We start from the raw sequence: 21,331 nt of genomic DNA on the forward strand, positions 1-21,331 counted from the left end.
TAAAAAAGATTTAAAAAACAAAAATTATAAAAAATTAAAAAAAAATGTTTATTTAGAAATATTTATAGCTAAATATATCAACTCAAATAAAAATCACTTATGCGCATCAAAATAAATTTTTATATGCCACACAACGCTATAAATAGCCAATCCAGTCAAAATAGCCCAGCAACGACTGTCAAAGTGATAAAAAGTAGCGAAGTGCACAGAATTCAAGGCCAAAATGAAGTAAACACGATATTAAAAAAAAATCGTAAATATCAAATATTTCGCATAACGAATCGTATAAATAATATGTAAACACATACTGACATACAGTTCTATGGAAAAACATGAATGCCGATAAAATTAAAATAAATTCAGAAATTGAGTCACAAATAAATAGCTGTGTTACAAAGAGGTATCAATTTATGCGACAAATAAAAATAACGGTAAAACATTTTATGTGTATTTGCAGTTGTACATTTTATGTGCATATTTATCTACGTTTATTTATTTACCTTATTTCATGTGTGCATAACTGTTTTTTTTATAGATTTCAAACCTTTTTTCTCAAATTTATTTGCGTTGAATGTGCAACCAACGCTTTTACACATCGCTTTAAGCCTCAGAGAGTAATAACGCGGTTGAGAATTTAAAATGTTTAAAGGCAAATTAAGAAAAGTAAGCAAAAACGTGAACTGGGGTTGCATCGAAGCTATAACAATCTTCATAAGTACGAAATATTTCTTACAGAAACTTTATTTTGTTCGTTGAGTCTATATGATACCTATATAGTAGTCCGATCTGATCAAGTTATTTAGACACTTAAGCAATGCCTCAGACTGCGAAATTTTGAGGAGATATCTCACGAAATACAAAAAATTCCCGTACAATTTTCAATGACTCGTTCGAGCACTTCGACTGATAATGACACGGATGATGTTTTGCTCCAAGACCTGAATCGAAGCCGGGTTGCCCACATTTGATATAACACGATCTTTTTGGCCCATCGACCAAACTCGAAGTAAAATGTGCTAAGTTCTTCCATGCGTCAGTGCGAGTTGCTGCGAATCAACTCTCTAGCGCCTTACTGTACACCCTCAGCTACTGCTGCAATATTTCCTTCACTGCTAGTACCTAGTGGACGGGATCTATTCGGTCGAATATTATACAGTCATGAAAGCTGGGACTCAAGATGTGTGATGTTGTTGCGAATGATATGCTCAGGAGACCTTTTTGTCGATCATGAATTGAGCGAAGCTGCAAAACACATTCTTTGTAGAACGTGAATTTTAGTAATAAAGTTGAAAACGTTGTTCAGGCGTAAGTCTTTCTATGTTGAAATACCAAACAACACTGAACGCAAATAGCATGACAGCTTGACATGACTCACGAGGGATCAGTTGAAAAAAAGGCTATAGAAAAAGGTACCTCTATTTAGATGACCCTTTAATAAGCATTGTTCAGAATGTAAAAAAATCTATGTAGTGCGACGGGTTTGTTAAACTCCTAAACTTTTGCTTTGCTTTAATGAGGACTTTAAGAAAAATGGATATAGATATCCAGTCCTAATCGGGAAAGGTCTGGGCATACACAATGTTATCATATTTTCGCAAAATCAGCAAAAGTTAGTGCATGATTGAACTATGCACTAAATCTCGCTGATTTTGCTTAACTAAGTTTCAGAAGCTGAGTTCCCAGAGGTATGGACTTAGTAGCCAGATAACTACATTAAAGTAAATTTGGGACAAACCATGCTCTGGTGATATTCCGACACTTTAAATTTGCCTTTAACGTCTATCTATAGCTTAACACAAGCTCTGAACGATTTTAGAGAGCACGTGCGATTTGCTTTCCCGATGACACCAACAACTCCTGTACCTAGAAAATATCCGTTTAAAGTTTTATCAGTCATTCAATGAGTGAGGTCAAATCCTATAAAAGCAACGGGAGGAATGGAGCTCAAATCATACGTTGATTTGGTTAGGCGAATGAACAGGCTTAGGGTAGTAGATTTCCCTGCAGCCTCATAACATAAAATCATAGCATTAATTATTACATTCAACCGCCATAACTAATCCTGTTAGCCTAAAAGTGGCATCCATACTCTCCACTGTAGTGAGAGAGACCACAATCGTGACAGAGACAAGCGCTATGTCAGCAGCGCTAGCGTCAGGCATTGGCGAATTGGTGCAGCTAACATAAAGTGCCATAATCCGCGCCTACTGGCAACTCCTGTCGCTGTAGTAGACATGTAGCCCATAGTTAGTCTTTCAGACCTAAATAATTTTTGAACCCATATTTGAAAATCTATGGATTTGTGTGCCAAACCGCGGCGTGAAAATCTATTTGCCGGCACTTGACACTCATTGTGGCTACCAGACGTTTTCAACATTCCATGCAAAAATAGTTAAATCGAAAGAGTGAAAGTGCCGCATGTGTCAAGATGTTGGCTGCGTAGCGCTCGAAACACTAGAGCGAACCGCTGAGTGAGATAATGCCGGAGGATGTCTATGGTTAAAAAATAGAAAACAGTTGCAATGAAAACAAAGAATCTTCAGCAACTTAGAAGTACTTCTGGCAAAGTTTTCGATTGTCGTTGTTAACTGTTGCACTTCGGGTTGATGATTATAGAGTTTGAAATGTTGAGTGCTGATATTTGACTCATTTATTCTCCCTCCTCTTTTCCGTACAAGAGATTTGTAACCGATAGGCCGAACAAGAAATCCGAGTAGTTGAGTCTCTGTCAGTGTTTTGGCTTCCCATCGTGGGAATTATGAGTGAGTATCAGCATCTGGGAGTCTGCGGATCTGAGAATTCCCACAAATTTTGTATCTTTTCATTGCTATCTAATTATGAGCCAGAATCAGGGAATATGCGGATCTGAGTTAAATACTTCATCACTATTATAAATTTCGACTCTTTTTCATTTCTGCATAACTCAAAGTCCAATTGAAGATGTAATGAGTAGTTGGTTATCTCTAAAAAAGTTCCCTTATCTATTCACGATAATTACGAGTCAGTTTCGATCTAGGTATCTAGAAATCTGGGTAATCACTCATTTAGCTTAACACGAACAAGTTTTGCTGTTTGTGTTACAAATTTGGGAGCCCTTTAATTTTTATATCATTCTATATATCATTTAAGGTCCAATTGGAGGTTTACTCGGTTTGAGTTCTTTTATGATAGTAGTCTCTACATTCGATTCATCGATAGAAGTAACTTTGTCAGAAGTGTAAACGAGAGAGAAAGAGCAAGATGCTTTTGTTATTGTTATAATAATAAAAAATGTTTTTAAAATTAAATTGAGGACTTCTGTCGAGTTTAGAGTTTTTATATCGATTTGAAAACTTCATCAGAAGCACAGGGTGGTGCCGAGAGGAGCCAATGTGCCTCGTAGAGGCTTAAATACTTCGTGAGGCAGACGCTCTACCAGCGTACCTACCCAGCTGGATAAAAGTTTCCGTGTCGATCTGCTAGTACCGAATGTCGTTGGAACAGAGAGTGAAGTTATTCGTTGTAAAAGAGCGTGAGATTATGGCGTGCAATCATTATGGCGAGTTCGCCAGCTTCCAGAGAAAGAAAAGCGCACTTGATAAATATTTACAGAAAGTATAAACAATAGTTTTGACAAAGTATTCCGCTTTCTGCAATCAATTTTTATATTCATTGTATTTATTCAAAACATGTGAAGGAAATTATCAAATTTAACTTAAGCAAATTAAAATCTTTTAAAAATACAACCTAGTAGAAGTGGTGCTCATAGCTTTATCTCGTATGCTGCTTACAAAAAATGCCACCAATACAAATGTCCCTTTCAATTGACACAACAAACTCTTGCATATATACTTGTTAGTAAGCCAGCTGGTGGACGTACTCATGGCAAATCTAAAGTGACCACAGCGGCTAACGAACCTAAATTTGGATATGCTACCGAATAGGCATAAGCACGCACATACATATTTAGAAAGACTATTTACCTATATATGTGTGTATATATACTATAGAGGATATTTTTGCAATCAAGACAACACTTGTAATTGACTGACCGCCTGGCCACTTAAGCTACGACAATAAGCACTTAAGCACATACAAAAGAGCACATATTCCTCTGCTATAAGTGGCATACATACATACATATGTATATAGAAATAGACATATATGTATAACCCTAACATTTGTATATGTAAGTATAGTTAAGATAGTAAGTGGTTAGCCTAAAATAACTAAAGGATATTATTGTCATGAAATCTCATTTGATTGCCAGCTGAAACACATATGCACACACCACCCATTAATACATATGTAAGCATTAGGGTCGGCCAAAAAAATTGATTATTTTTTTTAATTTTTGCTTAGAAAAATTGATTGTTGGATACATTTACAAAAAATTTGATGGGTGAGTTTGTATGGCAGCTATATGCTATAGTGAACCGATCTGAAAGATTTCTGCAGAAGGTATACCGTTGCTTAGGATAATATCTCATACCAAATTTCTTGCTGATATCTCTCCAAATTAAAAAGTTTTACATACAAGCACTTGGTTCAAATCCTTCAATTTGTATGGTAGCTATATACTATAGTTGCCCGATCTGAACAATTTTTTCAAAAAGTTCACCATTGCTTTGGGCAATACTCTGTGCCAAATCTGATGAAGATATCTCGTCAAATGAAGAAACTTTCCATATAAGCTTTTATATCTGATCGTACAGTTTCTATGGCAGGTAAATGCTATTGCCAACCGATCTGAACAATTTCCGCAGAAGGTATACCGTTGCTTAGGATAATATCTCATACCGAAATTCGTGAAGATATCTCATCAAATGAAGAAGTTTTCCATACAAGCATTTCATTCCAATCGTTCAGTTTCTATGGCAGCTATATGCTATAGTTGTCCAATATTGGCGGTTCTATCAAATAATTAGCTACTTGAGTATAAAAGAAAGTGTGCAAAATTTCAGATCGATATCTCAAAAACTAAAGGACTATTTTACGTACATTAAAATAGAATCACCGTCAGTCCGGCAGAAGGAGCTCAGCTCATCAGTTGACTCAGCTCACCATGCTGATAGTTTATATAGACTTCTTTTTATACGGTCTCCAACTTTGTCTGCGGATTGTTGCAAATTTTGTTTGAAGCTCAGTAAAGGTGTCTTCAGTTTAGGTGATAAATATGCAAGTGAACAGCCGAGTATCTTTTCATAAAGATAAAGGACCCAAACTTGGGCAGTATTTTTTTGTGTTATCAACTAATATTTTTTAGACTAAAGTTACCAATGAAGCGACAAAACAAAATGTTGCACCCACCCTAGTATAAAAATATTCATTTGTATGTGTATACCCTCAACTCCTTTCTCATCTTAAAGCAATTGTTTATAAATACCCCTACACACACATGCTAATTCAAGTGTAAATCTAACAGGTAGTCTTAGAATTGTTATGAACTTTTTATAACAGCAACCGACCAGACTATTTTCAATTGTTCGTGCCCTCCTCTCACACTCATGTAATTCTATACCGTTTCGGCGTTAGACAATTTGGTCAACTGCTTATGGCACTTACTTACCTACTTAGTTGGTTTGCATGAGTGCTTTGCTAAGGCCTGATTATTCCATGGTTTGTTTAATAAGCCTATGATTATAATGTAGATGCTATGTGGCGTCTAAACCGCAGAGCAATTGAGTCGTCGGCTTGGTCAATAACACTACATAAATTCCTATTGTTATTATTTGGTATTGTATTTGAGCATCATGTGAGTATTTTAGAAGACAAATTGTGTGGCTTAAATTATTAACTGAAAATAGAAACCAATTATATTTGTAGATTTATGGTTTACACCAAAAAACTCTCTCCAAAGATATACCAGGATAGAAACTTCTTACAAATGTGAATATTATTAGTCACAGACTGTCTAATAAACATACTATTCTATAAAATATCACTTTTAAAATCCGCACAACCATGGGCAGGGCTGATTCGCCTTCTCACTTTGGCTCCCCTTTAAACGAATATTTTTTTGGCTTCCTAGAAGATACTTGGTCTAAGACTGGAAGTCGTGTGCTGCTTGAGCCATAAATAAAAGAATAATTTCTAGCCATTCTCAAATCAATGAAGCTCAGAGAACTTTCCTTACTTGTTTGAACTTCTACACATCCTCCGATATGGTCGAGAGTTATCTCCTCGAGCCGTTCAAAATCAAACGAAGTTTCAGACAAGGCAACTATCTATCGTGTGACTTCTCCAAACTACTGTTGGTGAAAATAATTCGAGATCTCCACTATATTAGAAATATGAAGTGGCTCCTAGCTATACTTGGAGTCTCCAATTGACGCTAACTAGACTAGTCAAAAATCTAGCTCGCTTTCTCTGTGAGCTACTCTACACTACACCTTTCGTATTGATTAATTCTGACCTCTTCTGTTTGGGTCCATCACTCAATTTCCTTTGCCGAACTCAATATTCTTCAGAATTAATTATAGTATTGTCGGGAAAAATCTCAAAATAAACGATCTCTTTGAAACCCCAACAAACAGACAAAATAACCCTTTTATATTGTCTATCGGTCTGGTCTCTTTTTTAGACCATGATCTCCTGCGCTTTATATTCTTGTAAACCAGTTTTCACCGCCATTATCAAAGCGTTCCAAAAATTTATAATTTTTTTGACGTTTGATAAGTTATTCACAATACGAGTATATAATAAGACAAAGCAAATTTCGTTCTGCGAAAACATGAGGAACTCTGTGAGCAACAAAAAGTAAGACTTTTTCGTCGAAATGTTTTTTTTTTTATGACTCCCGTTAAAGGCGGTCATCAACATCATGATTGGAATCTGAATAAAGTAAAGGAATTGGTGTTTGAAAATCAACGATTAACACTCAGAGAACTTACCGGTGTCCTTAGAATATCATAAAGGTCAAGGACCATTTTGAAAGATATTTTGGGCCTAAGAAAACTGAAAGCACAATTGGTTCCAAAATCACTACATTTTTCGGAAAACAGCGTCGCGTTAAGGTCTGTGAAACAATGCTTTCCGAATACCAAGATTCCATGAAATGTTTTATTATTGCTTACGACCCGGAAACAGACGATCAATCGACCGAATGTACTGTCAAAGGTTAGCCGAAGCCGAAAATCCAAGTCAAAGCAGGTCAAAAATCAAGATTATGTTGACAGTTTTCTGCGATTATCGACGTGGGGCGCATTCCGAACTTCTTCCGACCGATTGTTTTCGATGCGTCGTTTGGGCGAAGCTATTTGTAAAGAGAGACCGGAATTATCAACCGATAACTCTTAGTTGATAACTCTGCATTGATTCTTCATAAGTTTTTTTGCCAAATTTTCAATTAATATCATGCCGCATCCAATGTATTTGCCTGATTTAGCTTCGTGTGGGAGACGGTATAGATTTTGAAGAATAAATTAATAATCTTAAAATTATGAACAAAGTCTTACTATATTTTGCTCATAGTATTATAAAGATATACACGTGTGTATTTGTAAATATTTCCACCAACCTTTAACTTTAATTTACGCCCACATGCAAATAGATATATTTCATTACATTAATTTATAGCTGCTGATTTGCTTCGAAATTCATTGCCAGGGCGCAATACTAATTCCAGTTTATATGTCACATAAATCATTTTAGACGTCGGCCCGCAAATATTAGTTTAATACCCAACATTAGCAAATACATACGTATAATATATATACACTCACACACACATAGTAAACAAGTAAAGACAAACAACGAGAAAAGATAAATGAAGTAAACACGGCGATGTGGTAGGACAGTTAATGAGGCTGATTAAGATTGCGCACAGGTACACGGACACACACCACGAGGCCAGAGTATGAATCGAACGAGTGTTAAGTAGTTAAATTGCTTTATATGCGCAGTTACGCACTAATTTATTTCATGAAATGTCATATCAGCTTACGGCTTTTATGGCAAGTTTGGAAAACTAGTTAGATGAGAGCGTCGTTAGCACTCCTCTCTCACAGTAGTTAACTGAAGTTCAACATAGCGGTGGTTGAGCGAATGTAGGCGTCTAACGGCAATATTTGGCTGTGTGGCAGCGGTCCAATAAAGCTGATACGTCAATGAAAGTTCAACGAATTAGCGCAGTTCGAAACTCACGAAGCAATAAAATGGAAGAAAGAGAAAAACTCAAACTGAGTGTTTAATGAAATGGAGAGAAGCGAAGAGACAGTGTCATAGAAATAACTGAAACTATCTATAAACACTTATGTGAGAAAAAGGAGCGCGAAAGCAGCGCATGAAAGCTCAAATGAATGTGAAAGCTCAATTTAAGTGCATGCAAGCTCACGTGGATGTGAAAGCTCAACTCAAGCACAATAAAGTCGATGTTAATAGTGAAAGCTCAATGGAGCGCATGAAAGCTCACGTGAACACTGAAAGCTAAGCGAAGCGCATGTAAGCGCACGTAAAATTGGAAGTTCAAATCAAGCGCTAGAAAGCTAGCGTGAAAGTGAAAACTCAATTAAAGCGCATGAAAGCTCTCGAGAATGTGAAAGTTCAATTCAGGCACGAAAAAGTTGGAGTGAAAACTGAAAGCTCATTACAGGCGCATGAAATTTGACGTAAAACACTGAAAGCACGAATTAAACCAGAAGAAGAAGTGGAAGCTCACTTTATGCGCAGAAAAGCTGGCAATAAAAGTTTAAGCGCAATACAAAGGCATGAAATCTGACATGAAAAATGAAAGCTCAACTAAGTCTAAGAGTGCTGGTGAATATGTGAAAACTCAATTAAAAGTGATAAAAAATGAAAGCACGAAACAAGCGTATGAAAACTAGTGTGCAAAGTTGAAATCACGAAAATAAATCGGCAGAAATCTAAGGTAGAAAGTGCAAGAACACTTAAATACAGACACAAACAAATTTAAAGGAAACTTGGCAGCTAAATTCAAGTGCAGCAAAGCTCATGGGAAACCTTCATACTAGCACATAAAAATTGGTAAAAAAGCTGACAAAACGTGCAAGCGCTGGAACGGGGATCTGAAAAGCGTAAAGCTCATGTGAACAGCATGAAAACTAGCGGAAAAAGTGAAAGCTCAATTTAAGTCATAGAAATTTGGAGTGAGAAATGTAAGCTCAAGCTACAAGTGTATGAATAGAAACATAAAAAAACTGGCTTCAAAAGTGAAAGCTCACTTGAAGCGCAGGAAAGCTCATAAGACTGTCGACGCTTCATATAAAAGCATGCAGTTGGATATAAAACGATGAAAGTAAAAAATGAAAGCCTAAAAAAATTGGCATGAAAAGTGAAAGCGCAGTCCTAGCAAGCAGTTAGTCAGTCGACAATAAACTCTCAACGAACCTTTATACGCCTGAAATATACAACATAAGTATCTATATATGATAATAATAATAAGTAACCCAAGTACATAACTTAAAGGAACAACAAAAATCAAAATATTTATACACAAATGCAAATCAGCTAGAAAAGGGCTTTAAAGACACATGCTCACACACATAACTACACAAACAATCAAATACAAAGCGACAAACCCGAAGTAATACACTCACATACAATAATACCCTAAGCACCAGCGACAAGCAACAGGATGAGAAGGTCATAGGCGAAGGCACAACAGACAAGGCGTAACTACAATATAAACAACTAAATAGTGAAAAGTAGGATGAAAACCAATAAAAAATGCTACAAGCAAACTCAAGGCTATTTAGAGTATGTATGTATGTACATATGAATATGCCGCCAACCCAACTGAGCTGACCAACTGACAACCCTGACCCGGGCAAATGTAAGCTAGCCCAACCGTTATAGCACAACAATGACACACACACGCACATGCATGCAAAGGCTTCGATTAACGCTCCCAGCACTCCATTAGAATTTACCAGGCGTGCGTATAAAATAAGGATGCCTCGTTGAGAACAAGCGTAAAGGAAAGGGAATGCGGTGGGGGGCAAACTGCCTTTGCAAAATTCAGTAAGCGTAACGAAAAATATTGTGCTTTGAATAGTGATCCGCTTGTAGTTACTTCATAGCGCACACACTCACTCTCTCTCTCTTTCTCTCTTTTAGGCGGCGTATTTCGCTTCACATTTGGAACTCGCACTCTCATTTTTCCAATACAAATCGTAAAAAAACAACGAAAGTGCGAGTAACCTACAGTGTGGTGGTATTTTTAGAAGCCATTGTATTTGCAATGAATATTCGACTCTAATTGTAGGAATTTTACCAAATTTGGGAACTTGTGAAACACCACTTCAAATTTTATGAACTTTTCGAATGAAACATATCATTAGAAAATAACTTCAAATTTTATTAAGTTATGAAATTTTTTTTTCGAAAAGCACAAAACGAACTTAAATTTTATTAAATTTAAATTATGAAACACCGCTTTCGAAAAGCGCAAAACGAACTTTAAATTTTATGAACTTATGAAGCATTTCATTCGAAAAAAATTTCAAACTTTATCAACCAATGAAACACTTTCCGCGAAATGTACAAAAATAACCTCAAATTTTATGGACATGTGAAACATTTTATTAGAAAAGCTCAAAAAGCTCCTCAAACCTTATGAACTTATGAAGCATTTCATTCGAAAAAAATTTCAAATTTTATGAACTTTCCTTGAAAGGTACAAAAATAATCTCAAATTTTATGGACATGTGAAACATTTTATTTGGAAAGTGCAAAAAGCACCTCAAACCTTTTGAACTTATGAAACATTTCATTCGAAACACACACAAAAAGAACCTATATTTTATGAACTTGTGAAACATTTAATTAGAAAAGAACTCAAATTTTATGAAATTGTGAAATACTACACCGTGTTTCCATACATCATTCTCACCTTTCCACAGTGCAATGGTTACGCCTTGTAAAATCAATTCTTTCAATTGTTCTATGAATTACACTCTCAGCATATAAAGTAATGCGAATTGAGTGGTTGAAGGCAACAATTTCACTTTTGTCTCCTTTCACATGCAATAAATGGAGTGTGAATGAATATTTTGGCATAAAAGAAAATCTTCTAAAGCATTGCAGTGCTAAAAATAGTTCACTTACAGTAAATAGTTGAAGTAGGTAATCAGTAAATTCACGAAAATTATAAATAGAACAATTCAGATAATTGACGAATTCATTTAATGCACCAATGAATTGTTTAAGGAGGATGTAAAGTTAATTCGCGTAAATTAAGATTTTTGTGATATTTATTTTTTATTATTATTATTATTTTTTTTTGTACGGAAATAATAATCCATTTTTAGGGACTAACTAGTATGACGTTTGGAAAATATTCTCTTTAAATTTTTTATGGAGAAATCAGCAAATCAAGAGACAGCGGCTGTGCTGGCTAAGTTAAGTCATCCAGATGGAGCAGAACACTCCAGTTTTGAAGGTTTTCGATTCAGAACCCGATGGTAGCCGAGGAAGGGGACGACCTCCACTTGAAGAAATTAGGTGGAGAAAGGATCTCCCCTATTACGTTTTCAGTTCTCGCTCCTCTAGCTTTTCTTTTCGTTGTTTTCGACCGGGTTGCACTTTTACATTGCACTGATTCGAAGGTACACGTATATTTGTATTCAGTCGTCATATATGCAATTTGTTTTCAGAGAACTGTGCATTTTCTTGTTTTACCGTGCGAGGTCGAAAAACTTCGACATAGAAATGGAAGGAATGCAACTGGGATCCACTATTTCCAGAACGGCGCTTTACCGCAGGCCTGAAGCCTCGCCACCACTTCCTTCATCCATAACAGTAAGAGGTAGTCTTTACATTTTAGTATCTTTACTCTATTAAACTAGCCCGCACTATCAAAAGTTGTCATAGGCGTACCTAGGTCTCCATCCAGTCTTGCGAAAAGCGTATCCAGCAGTTTCTACCTAACGCTGTCCATTTCTCCTCTTTAATTTGTCAAAGGCGAATAATGCTGATGTGATAATTTCTTCTTATCGGACCAGACGTTTGACTTTATACCGTGTTCATTTTCCTTGGCCGGCTTAGTTTGGCTTCGAGCGAAATGCCTTTTAGCTGTGTTTCCTTCTTCGTTCCGGTTTGCGAATCTCGAATCCGTGAATGTCAATTGTCAATAGCGATCAACTGAACACAGTAAATATGCCTTGATTAAATAGTAGCGACGTACCTCCGTAGAATTTGTCAGATATTTTATTTATGACTCACCCTTTAAAGGTTCAAGCTACATCCCGACAAGATCTAGCGATCTCTTTGCCTTCAGTAAGGCCAGTTTCTCCCAAGTTGTTGATCTTTTAACATGAAGTTTCCCTTTTGGCATCCATGCTGTAAAGTTGGTTGGTTGCAGAAGCTGTGCGGAAAAAGTTGAGGTAGAAACTCACTTGTTTCTTGACTTCGTTTATAAGGTCAAGACTCAAACACTTGGAAGGGCCCACCTTCAGACATCCCGCCGAACTGCTGGAAATTGAATGTTTTTGCTAATTTCTAAGCTTTAGCTCAGAAATTCTTCGTTTCGATAGCTTCCCAAAGGACTGCATATAAAAGTCCACGTGCGATCTCTCTATAACAGCCAACGAGCCTAACTTAAGGGTATTATAGCTTCGGCTGCAGCGAAATCGTGTTTTCTTATCAGCCATAATTTATGCCGTAAATCCTTCATATATAATTTTTTGTCATATCTCTCAATACTCAAAACTAAAATGTATTTCAATTTCAAGAAGGATTGAATGCCGTTAAACTGTTCTCTTCCAGCTCATTGCTATTCAACACCGTTACACTTTTAACACCTGCCAACTAGCATTTTCAATTACAATTGCCAATTTAGTTTTGCATTGGCGTAGACTACAGCCCACCAGATTTCGATTGTTACGTGCGTGGCCTACAATCGAAGCAACTTGAATGTGACAATTGTTTCAACGCGTGTGTTGTGCCGCCAAATGCAATTTAGCTGAACCAGCGGTTGAGCTGAGTGCGCTAATAAATTACACCATCCAGCCTCGCACCCCCCTTATACACTCTACCTCACAGTACACCGCAGCCCAGTGGGCCTTTGCAGTGTCTGTTTCGCTCTGCAGTCAGCCTCTTATATGCGAGCTTGTGTTTTATGCCTCCACTCTCCGCATTCACATTAGATTCGTTCATTCATTTCCTGCCGAAATTGCGTTTGCCTTTCGTGTGTGCCGTTTCTGCGCGACAGCCAGCCAAGGGCAACACTTTGCGCAGCTTCTGAAAAGTTGTTTGTGCTTATTGTGTTGCCGTTAGTCGCGTAAATGTTATTAGTTCCTTTGTTAGTTTGATTGTTTGTGTAGAAAAGAGGGTTTCATTAAATAAAACAAAAAAGCGGCAAATATCCTACACTCACTCTTTTCTCTCCTTGTGTGTGTTTAAAATTATTTTTTTACTATTTTCTCTGACTTCCGTTTATTAGGTTTTTGTTTTGGTGCCCATTTCTACGTCTCTTTATTTGCGAATGTTTGACTGTGGGACGTTATTATTTTGTTGTGACTATAAATAGCAACAGCCGGTTTATAAAAAGCATAAGCAAAGGAGATGAAGATTAGCATCACATAATGTCCCTGTAGTAAAAATTTTTTGGAAAGGCTATATTTTTTATATTATTTTAAAGCAAAAATATTTGTTTCATTTATTTGCGTGCAATAGAAATATTTAATGAGGTCAAGCATTTCGTAGAAACCAGAGTATATTTTTTTGTACTCTTAAAAGCAAAAAGGAAATAACTATGTGGGAAGGCAAAGAAGTTTTGAGCTAAAAAGTACTAAGTACTTAGGTAGATTGACGAAGGCCTTTAAGAAGCCCATTGTGAAAACCCATTGACTGAAATGTTCTCACGCTTTTGCCTCCCCTCTGAACCATCTCTTACTTCTGGTGAAGTTTATCAGTAATCTGCGCAATCTCCGAGATATCGTTAAGAACCCCTCGACCGACGGTTGCGATTTTTCTGCTACACCAAGCTCAAAGAAGATGGTTTTCAGTCTCCTCTTCTTCTACCTTCTAATAGCTTCAACAATAGTCATTATATGGCGTTCCTAGTCTGCTTTCATGTCTTCCAATTAGACAGTGACCTGCTAGAGTTCTTATGACATTCCTTTTAAATTATTATAGCCGCCATGTGCGGCCTACATTCCATCCATCCTACGTTTGCTTCTTTCTTAAACGTTCTGAAGTCTCAACGTGGTTTCTAGGCCCTCACCCAGTTCGTTTTCACTTGCTTCAATTTGATGTCTAGGATCTCTCCTAGTTCATTTTTACATCTCATCACTTTAGCTTGTCTTCATTATTGTGGAAGGGGTTGCACTTTTTGAGGCGAATGTACATGCTATCTGCGCCTCACGCTATCTTCCTAAACAGTTCGTATAGTAAATCCGATTTAATTATTTGGAGAATGTAGTAGTTTTGACTATCGTCCACTTTGTTGGAGTTGGCGACCTTAAGCTCTCCCCGATCTTCCGTCGGCACATCAGTACTTTGTCTTCAGAGGAGCAGATAATACACATCTGGTTTAAACATTGTGAAGTATAGTATAAGAACCTTCGAATTCGAAATGGATGGGAAGCAACCGCGATCCACTATTTTCAGAACAGTGCCCTTCACAACCACTTCCTTCACACAAAGCAGTAAGGAAACGTTCTTACATTTTAAGATCTTGACTGCAATAGTCAATCGAATGTTGTCATATTCCATTCATGCTAAATTTGTCTGGTTGTTGAAAAGGTCAGGGTCTATTTCCACCGAGACTCAGGTATATTTATGTGTAATACATTTGTCGATTATCTACAAGTAGCCAGGAGCATGCTTATTCCGTCTTTATTGGAGTCTAATTGTAGGCTGGCGACAGCTTTGGTTAGTTCGTCTGCTTCACAGTTACCAGATATATCAGCTGTGTCTTGGAATATGGTACATAGCAAGTTTACCGTGAAGTAAAATTTCAAATCCACTAAGAGATCTTGGTATTGCCTCACAACCTTTGACGAAACCGTAAGAGACTTTAATTAATATTTTAACAAAACAGTATTCTTCAATTGCTGTGATCTCCACTTGGAGAACACTGCAGTGATCTGGTAGACGGAAGACTAAAAAGTACTAATTGCCTATTTTTTAATTCAACTGACTACATTTTGCTACTAAAAACAGCAATCGCAGCCTCATAGACTCTCTCCATACGAAATTAATGCCCAGTCACGATAGAATTTAGAGCTTCGTTTGATGCATAATATTTGATGATGCCGCCAGCTAAAAGATCGCTCATTCAACTCAATCGTGGTAAAATTATACTTGGCATACAATTGGATGGAAGACAGTAAAAAAAATTATCAAATGATATTTTTCTTACAATTTCCTGCCGCGTCGGTATGCTTACAAACCAACAGGAACAAACAAAATGAACACGTTAAGGCGCTCATGGKCGAAAAATATGCGTATTTGCGTCATATTATATGTGTAAATGAAAATATTTGTTTATACATTTTTATTTCAAGATAAAAGGAACAAAAGGGACCGGAAGTATGGTGAATAAAAAAGCAACGGTGTTTTAGGTGTTGCAGCAAAGGTTGTGGGAAAATTGTTAAACGGAAAAAAGAACGCTGCCGAAAGTGAAAATAAAACAAGCAGTGCTGTTTGATAAAAGCCAGGGTTAAATAAATATATAAATACATAGATACATGTATAGATATATGTATAGATATATGTATATTTATATGTATACACATGTACATATTTATTTGGTATATAGCTATAACTTGCTTTAATTTCATAAATAACGTTACAAGAGTGCGTATAAAAGTGAATTGAACGCCATTTATTTGTGTGTACCGTTACATGTGTGTTTGTGTGGCGTTTGTGATAGTTTGGTATGCCGTACTCGTTTCGCTTTGCCTCGCGTAGGCGTATGTGAACTGCATTTCCGTTGCGTATTTCACTCAACTCCAAATCCTTTGTGTAAAAGCTTTATAAATATATAAGTACATATGTTCTTTATATATGTATTGACACATATTTTAGTACATCTAAGTGTGTGTAAATTTGTTTTTCCTGCGTGAGCGGCATACGCTTATCAACTAACTACAAATATTTTATGGAGCACTTAACAACTTAATTCAAGCTGAGAAGTTTAAGCAAAGACAGAAGGATAATACATTTTTAAAATTTCCTTACTAAAAAGCTTAAATTAGCGCTGTTAAAGCTTTTAAAAAGCTCATTTATTTCTCAACATTTAAAATGCAAAATAAATGTTGGTTTAAAAAAAATCAGTGCTTTAAAATACATAAATAGTTCCCTGTTAGATCACTACCGGCTAAGCTACTGGTTAGTTAACCAAAGCGCTAACCGATTTATTTTAAGGTATTTCGGAGTTTTTAATGCTTTTTTACTGAAGGTACTTCGAAAATAACAGGTAGAAGTAGAAGTCTGAATGGACAACTACAGGTTAAAGAACTGGTTAGTTACCCAAGAAAGTTAAACGAGTCTTTTTTTTTCATTTTTACTGCACTGAAATAGCAGCAAATGAAAAAAGCAAGTTGAGAGTAACCTGTTTAAGTAACTGATTAGTTAACCAAAAGATAAAATTTCTCTGATTTTGATAGATAAAATATAAACAACTAAGTAAAATCAGTAGTTAATTACCGAAGGGTACTAACCGATTTCTCTTAAAATTTGTTTGAGCCTTTTTTATTGATACTACTAAGAATATCATGTAGATGAAATGAAAAAAGAAAGTTGAACCAGATAACTATTGGTTAAACCACTGGTTAATTAACCAAAAGTGTTAATATTGACATTGATAATGATTTTGATATTGATATTTATATTGATATTGATATTGATATTGATATTGATATTGATATTGANATTGATATTGATATTGATATTGATATTGATATTGATATTGATATTGATATTAATATTGATATTGATATTGATATTGATATTGATATTGATATTGATATTTATATTGCTATTGATATTTATATTGAATATATTAATATTGATATTTAAATTGATATTGATATTGATATTTAAATTGATATTGATATTGATATTTATATTGATATTGATATTGATATTGATATTTATATTGATGTTCATATTTATATTGATATTAATATTGATGTTGATATTTATATTGATATTAATATTGATATTGATATTGATATTAATATTGATGTTGATATTTATATTGATATTAATATTGATGTTGATATTGATATTGATATTCTTACCACGTGCTATTAGCAGAGACTAATTTGCATAGTAACGCTAACTTACCGAGCTGAATAAACTTCGAAAAAATATTTCGAAAGTTTATAAAAAATTTTGATGCGAAAATTCATAAAATACAATCTGTCAACAAGCTTATAGAGATACACTACTAAACTAACTTTCGCAGCTAATATAACTGAAAACTGGCGTGTTTATTGTTATTAGTATAGGAACATTACATTCGATATTAAGCACGTATGAACCGCAGCGCTCTTAAACCAGCTGTCAGTTTCCATTTGCGCTGCTGACATTCGATATTAACACCGTTGTCATTTATTTTATTTTAAGCCTTGCGGATATTGACAGCGCCCAACAAATACCAAATTCAGTTGGTCAGCGCCACAATCCGCATTAAAGCTTCATCTTTATATATTTGTGAACTTCTTCTAGTATGTATCTGTGTGTTTTATCTATTTTTTGTAGTCTTCCCTTTGTCTTTTAGCTGTGCTATTTATAACTTTTTGGCTTGAAGTATTTATCACCTTTACTCTATGACATTTCTCACTTTCATTTGTGTATGGCAAAGTAATGAGAACGGCATAGAATAATACTATTTTGCCATATGCTCGTCCCAAAGTGAACTTTGCTCATGGCTGACGTCAACAACTGTCCAATTTCGTACACCACCTTTGCAATAACTGTCAAATCAGTTGCTGCATTTGATATTAATAAGACAAAGAAATCTATCAATTATAATAATGAATATAATAAATTTGCTTTCGGCAGAGTTGTCTCTACGCGTTTATTAATTTTACTTGGTTTGTTTGGGCGAAATGTTGACTTGGTTTAGCGAAAATGATAACATGCTGCTTCCACCGCAGAGTGGAGTCCTATGTGAGACCAAGATATTTTACCTATTACTCAGCTCTACCTCTCTCAGATGAGTAGGGTTAGCAGAACATGCAATGAGGTGGTAATTGTCAGTTTTGACAATTTGCATCCGACAATATGTGTAGCATTACTTAAGTTGGAACTCTAGAATATTTTTCAGTCAGGGCACTTACAATAGCAATGACATGAATCTTGCATAGAGAAAATAGTCCATAGGACCGCTCACATTCCACTCTATGCAAGAAAGAACTTGTAAAAGTTTTGGTTGTTGAACAGCGTTTGAAAAGCTCACTGTACCACTTCATAGATCGCGCGTTAGGAAGCAAGAGGACAGAGTCTAAGCTTACGATATATTTTCAGATCCAACACTAGAACGTAGGAGAACAACGGTGTACTGATTCGCTCTGAATTTGTTAAAATTGGCGTAAGGGTGGATTCGATTAGAAAGATCATCGGCTTTGCGGTTTCCAGCACTCAATTTAGAGCATATATAGATACTTATATTTGAATTAAACTGCGGACAGCTAAATTTTATAGAATTAAAATATTCACAGTGAAATATAAACATAAGTATTAACATTGAATATTGATATCAAGAAATTTATGTTCCACGAAATTTGCTCGAAATCGAGTGTGCTTCCAGGAAATTGGAAACAGAAGCCAGATTCATGTTTATAAAGCGCTATTAAATGCGGTTTAACGAAAAATACGCGAAAAATACCACAGTTAAATAGCGGCACACGCATTTCAAAGGCGCCGCTTAAAGTGTTGAAAAGGCAAAGCTGCCGCTTAGCGACACAAACCCCCACACACATGCATTAATATCAACAAATGAGTGAACTCTACATAAGTACGTGGAAATATATGAGCATTTATGCTCTCAAGAGGCACTTCCGCATGCTTCAGCAGCAAAATGATACAGCACACTGAGCCACGAGCACTTCAAAATTGGCTGCTCCAGCTTTGGCCGTGCTTCTGCGTGAGTTTGGCAGTGGTTTCGTTTGGATTATGCTACAAGCTTATATACCTCAGCATATTAGGAATAAGTTGGCAGAGTTGAATAGTGATTTTTTCAGCTTACGCCGGATATATCGACGAGATTTGGTTAGCGCCTGCTTTTCTTTATGACTAAACTTTGTGCTGAGTTTCGAACCAGCTGTTCCCAGCATAAGAATTATGCACAAAGCGAGCTCAGCAACCGGCGCACGTACAGCGTTGTATAAAGTTATATGCGTAAAATCACACAAATAATCGAATTATTCGCGCAACTGCTGCAATTAATTACATGGATGAGTGGTCACATGATTGTTTCCGCTTCCGCGAAAACCGAGCGACCGAAGCAAATATCCAGCAAGCGGCACAGAATTGAGCATATTGCATGGCATGGCCACATGTGTGGTGACTTTTCTACATGTGCATGTGTGTGTGTGTGTGAGTGTGCATATGGCGTATGTGAAATCCAGTGTGAAAATGCCATTGAACCTTTTAAACGCTGCTGGCATTTCACAGCAATCTCGCATAGCTATTGTAGCTGTGTATGTTTGTGTTTGTTTTGTTTGCATATTTATATGTATGTGTGTGTGCGTGTGTTCATCTGGAATTTTTGTTTCGCACGCCTATGCACTTTTGCATTCTGCAACACGTGCTCAAGCTGCTGCTTGCCCGTGGCTATTCAAGCTTTAATGGCGAATTGAATTATTTTAGCATACATTTAGGCGCTGTGCAATTATTATTCCAGATTAAATTAAAGTTTATTAAAGGCAATTACTACTGATTTCGCTGTGCATTGCGTGTATAAATAATTGAATATTAGATTAGGGTAATCAATCAGGTGAGCAACCAGTTTTGGTCCTTAGCTTTGACAGATGGTGTGCCGTTAATAGTGGTTCATTATAAGTAGACATCCTTCAGGATGCCATTGCTTGGCGTGAATTTGAATAGGTTCTGCGGTTTCACCAAGGACACTTTTTCCACTGCTTCATACCCCAAGGCCGCCAGATGTTTGAAGCTATGTCTGGCGAGTACGGATAAAATACACAAGAGATGCTCCATTGTTTCCTTGGTGCTTTGCTCTTGACATTTCCTGCAGTCTTCTCGATCTGTCAGTCCCATATTGCAGCCGTATGCCACTACCAGGCTGTGACTAGGAGAATTCAAATAATGTTCCTACAGTATTTTCTTATCTTACGCTTTCTACATGACTTTTAATCTTTCTTGCCATGTTGTTGTCCTGACTGTCGTAAAGACGAAGCAAAGAATGACCAATGTCGATCATATTATCGGATGACACTCGTATAATTGGCAACCGATCATTATCTCATTCTCATCGATGTCTTTGTAACCTGACACCTAGTAGAAGTGGAATCGCTACTTTCTGGTAACTTTATCCACTGCTTCCCAAGAGACTTCTAAGCGATATGCAAAAGTTACTGGCCTGATTGCTGCTTAGCCTTCCACGTAAATATCAACTGTGGAGTTTGCTAATACATTACGCATATAAGCTGGCTCAGGGAGTTTTGCAATAGCACAGACCTCTACTTGAAATATACTGCATGGGTCAGATGGCTTTAAAGGCTTCCTTATGTCTAACTCCGGACAGTACATTCCCGCACCCACGCGGTTCTCCACTATTGTCATATCCGTATAAATATTTAACCAACCATTTTGTTTGCCAATTATCTTTTTCTATGCATATTCATAAACTTCTTTCCCAATCGATAAGCCGGATCATAAAGTCACCGTTTGTCAAACCTCTATTATCCACTGATATGGCCCAAGGTTCTGTATGTAAATTCCCCCTGCCTCTCCGCTGATTTTGCCGTGCAGTTTTCAGCATAGACCTCTTTAGGTTCTTAGACTCCTGTTATGTACAGCGCTCCCTCTGAACTCATTTCATTGGCATCCAATAGGTAGATTTCTGAACGGCTATTCAGCTGTCATAGTACTTCTACATCGTAGAGTAGAATCGGTCTTACAAAGCAGTATAAAAACAGTGCACGAGATACATACATTACGGCATTGACACAAATTGTGTTTAGACAGTAGTTTTCTATCCGACACTATCCCAAGATATTTGTTAAGGTCCATGACAGAGAGTTCAGTAACATTTTTTGAAAGAATGTTGCACGCTTCATCATGTTCCTAAACACTCGGCAAGCATATACAATATAGTTATTTTTAAAACGAGCATCGGAATTAAAATTTAATAAATTTTTGTAATTAATTTTAAAAGTTGTTAATTAATTTAAATTAAATTTACTAATTAATTTAA

General features: G+C 36.3%; 1 protein-coding gene across 1 annotated transcript in view; it reads left to right on the forward strand.

Moving 5' to 3' along the window:
* LOC108978777 (D-beta-hydroxybutyrate dehydrogenase, mitochondrial) overlaps positions 1–21,331 on the forward strand; it is an 82,116-nt gene that overhangs the window by 17,837 nt on the left and 42,948 nt on the right. The gene's annotated exons all lie outside the window — the stretch shown is intronic.

This window comes from Bactrocera latifrons, unplaced genomic scaffold (assembly GCF_001853355.1).
Source record: "Bactrocera latifrons isolate USDA-ARS-PBARC rearing strain unplaced genomic scaffold, ASM185335v1 scaffold_127, whole genome shotgun sequence".
Lineage (NCBI taxonomy): Eukaryota > Metazoa > Arthropoda > Insecta > Diptera > Tephritidae > Bactrocera > Bactrocera latifrons.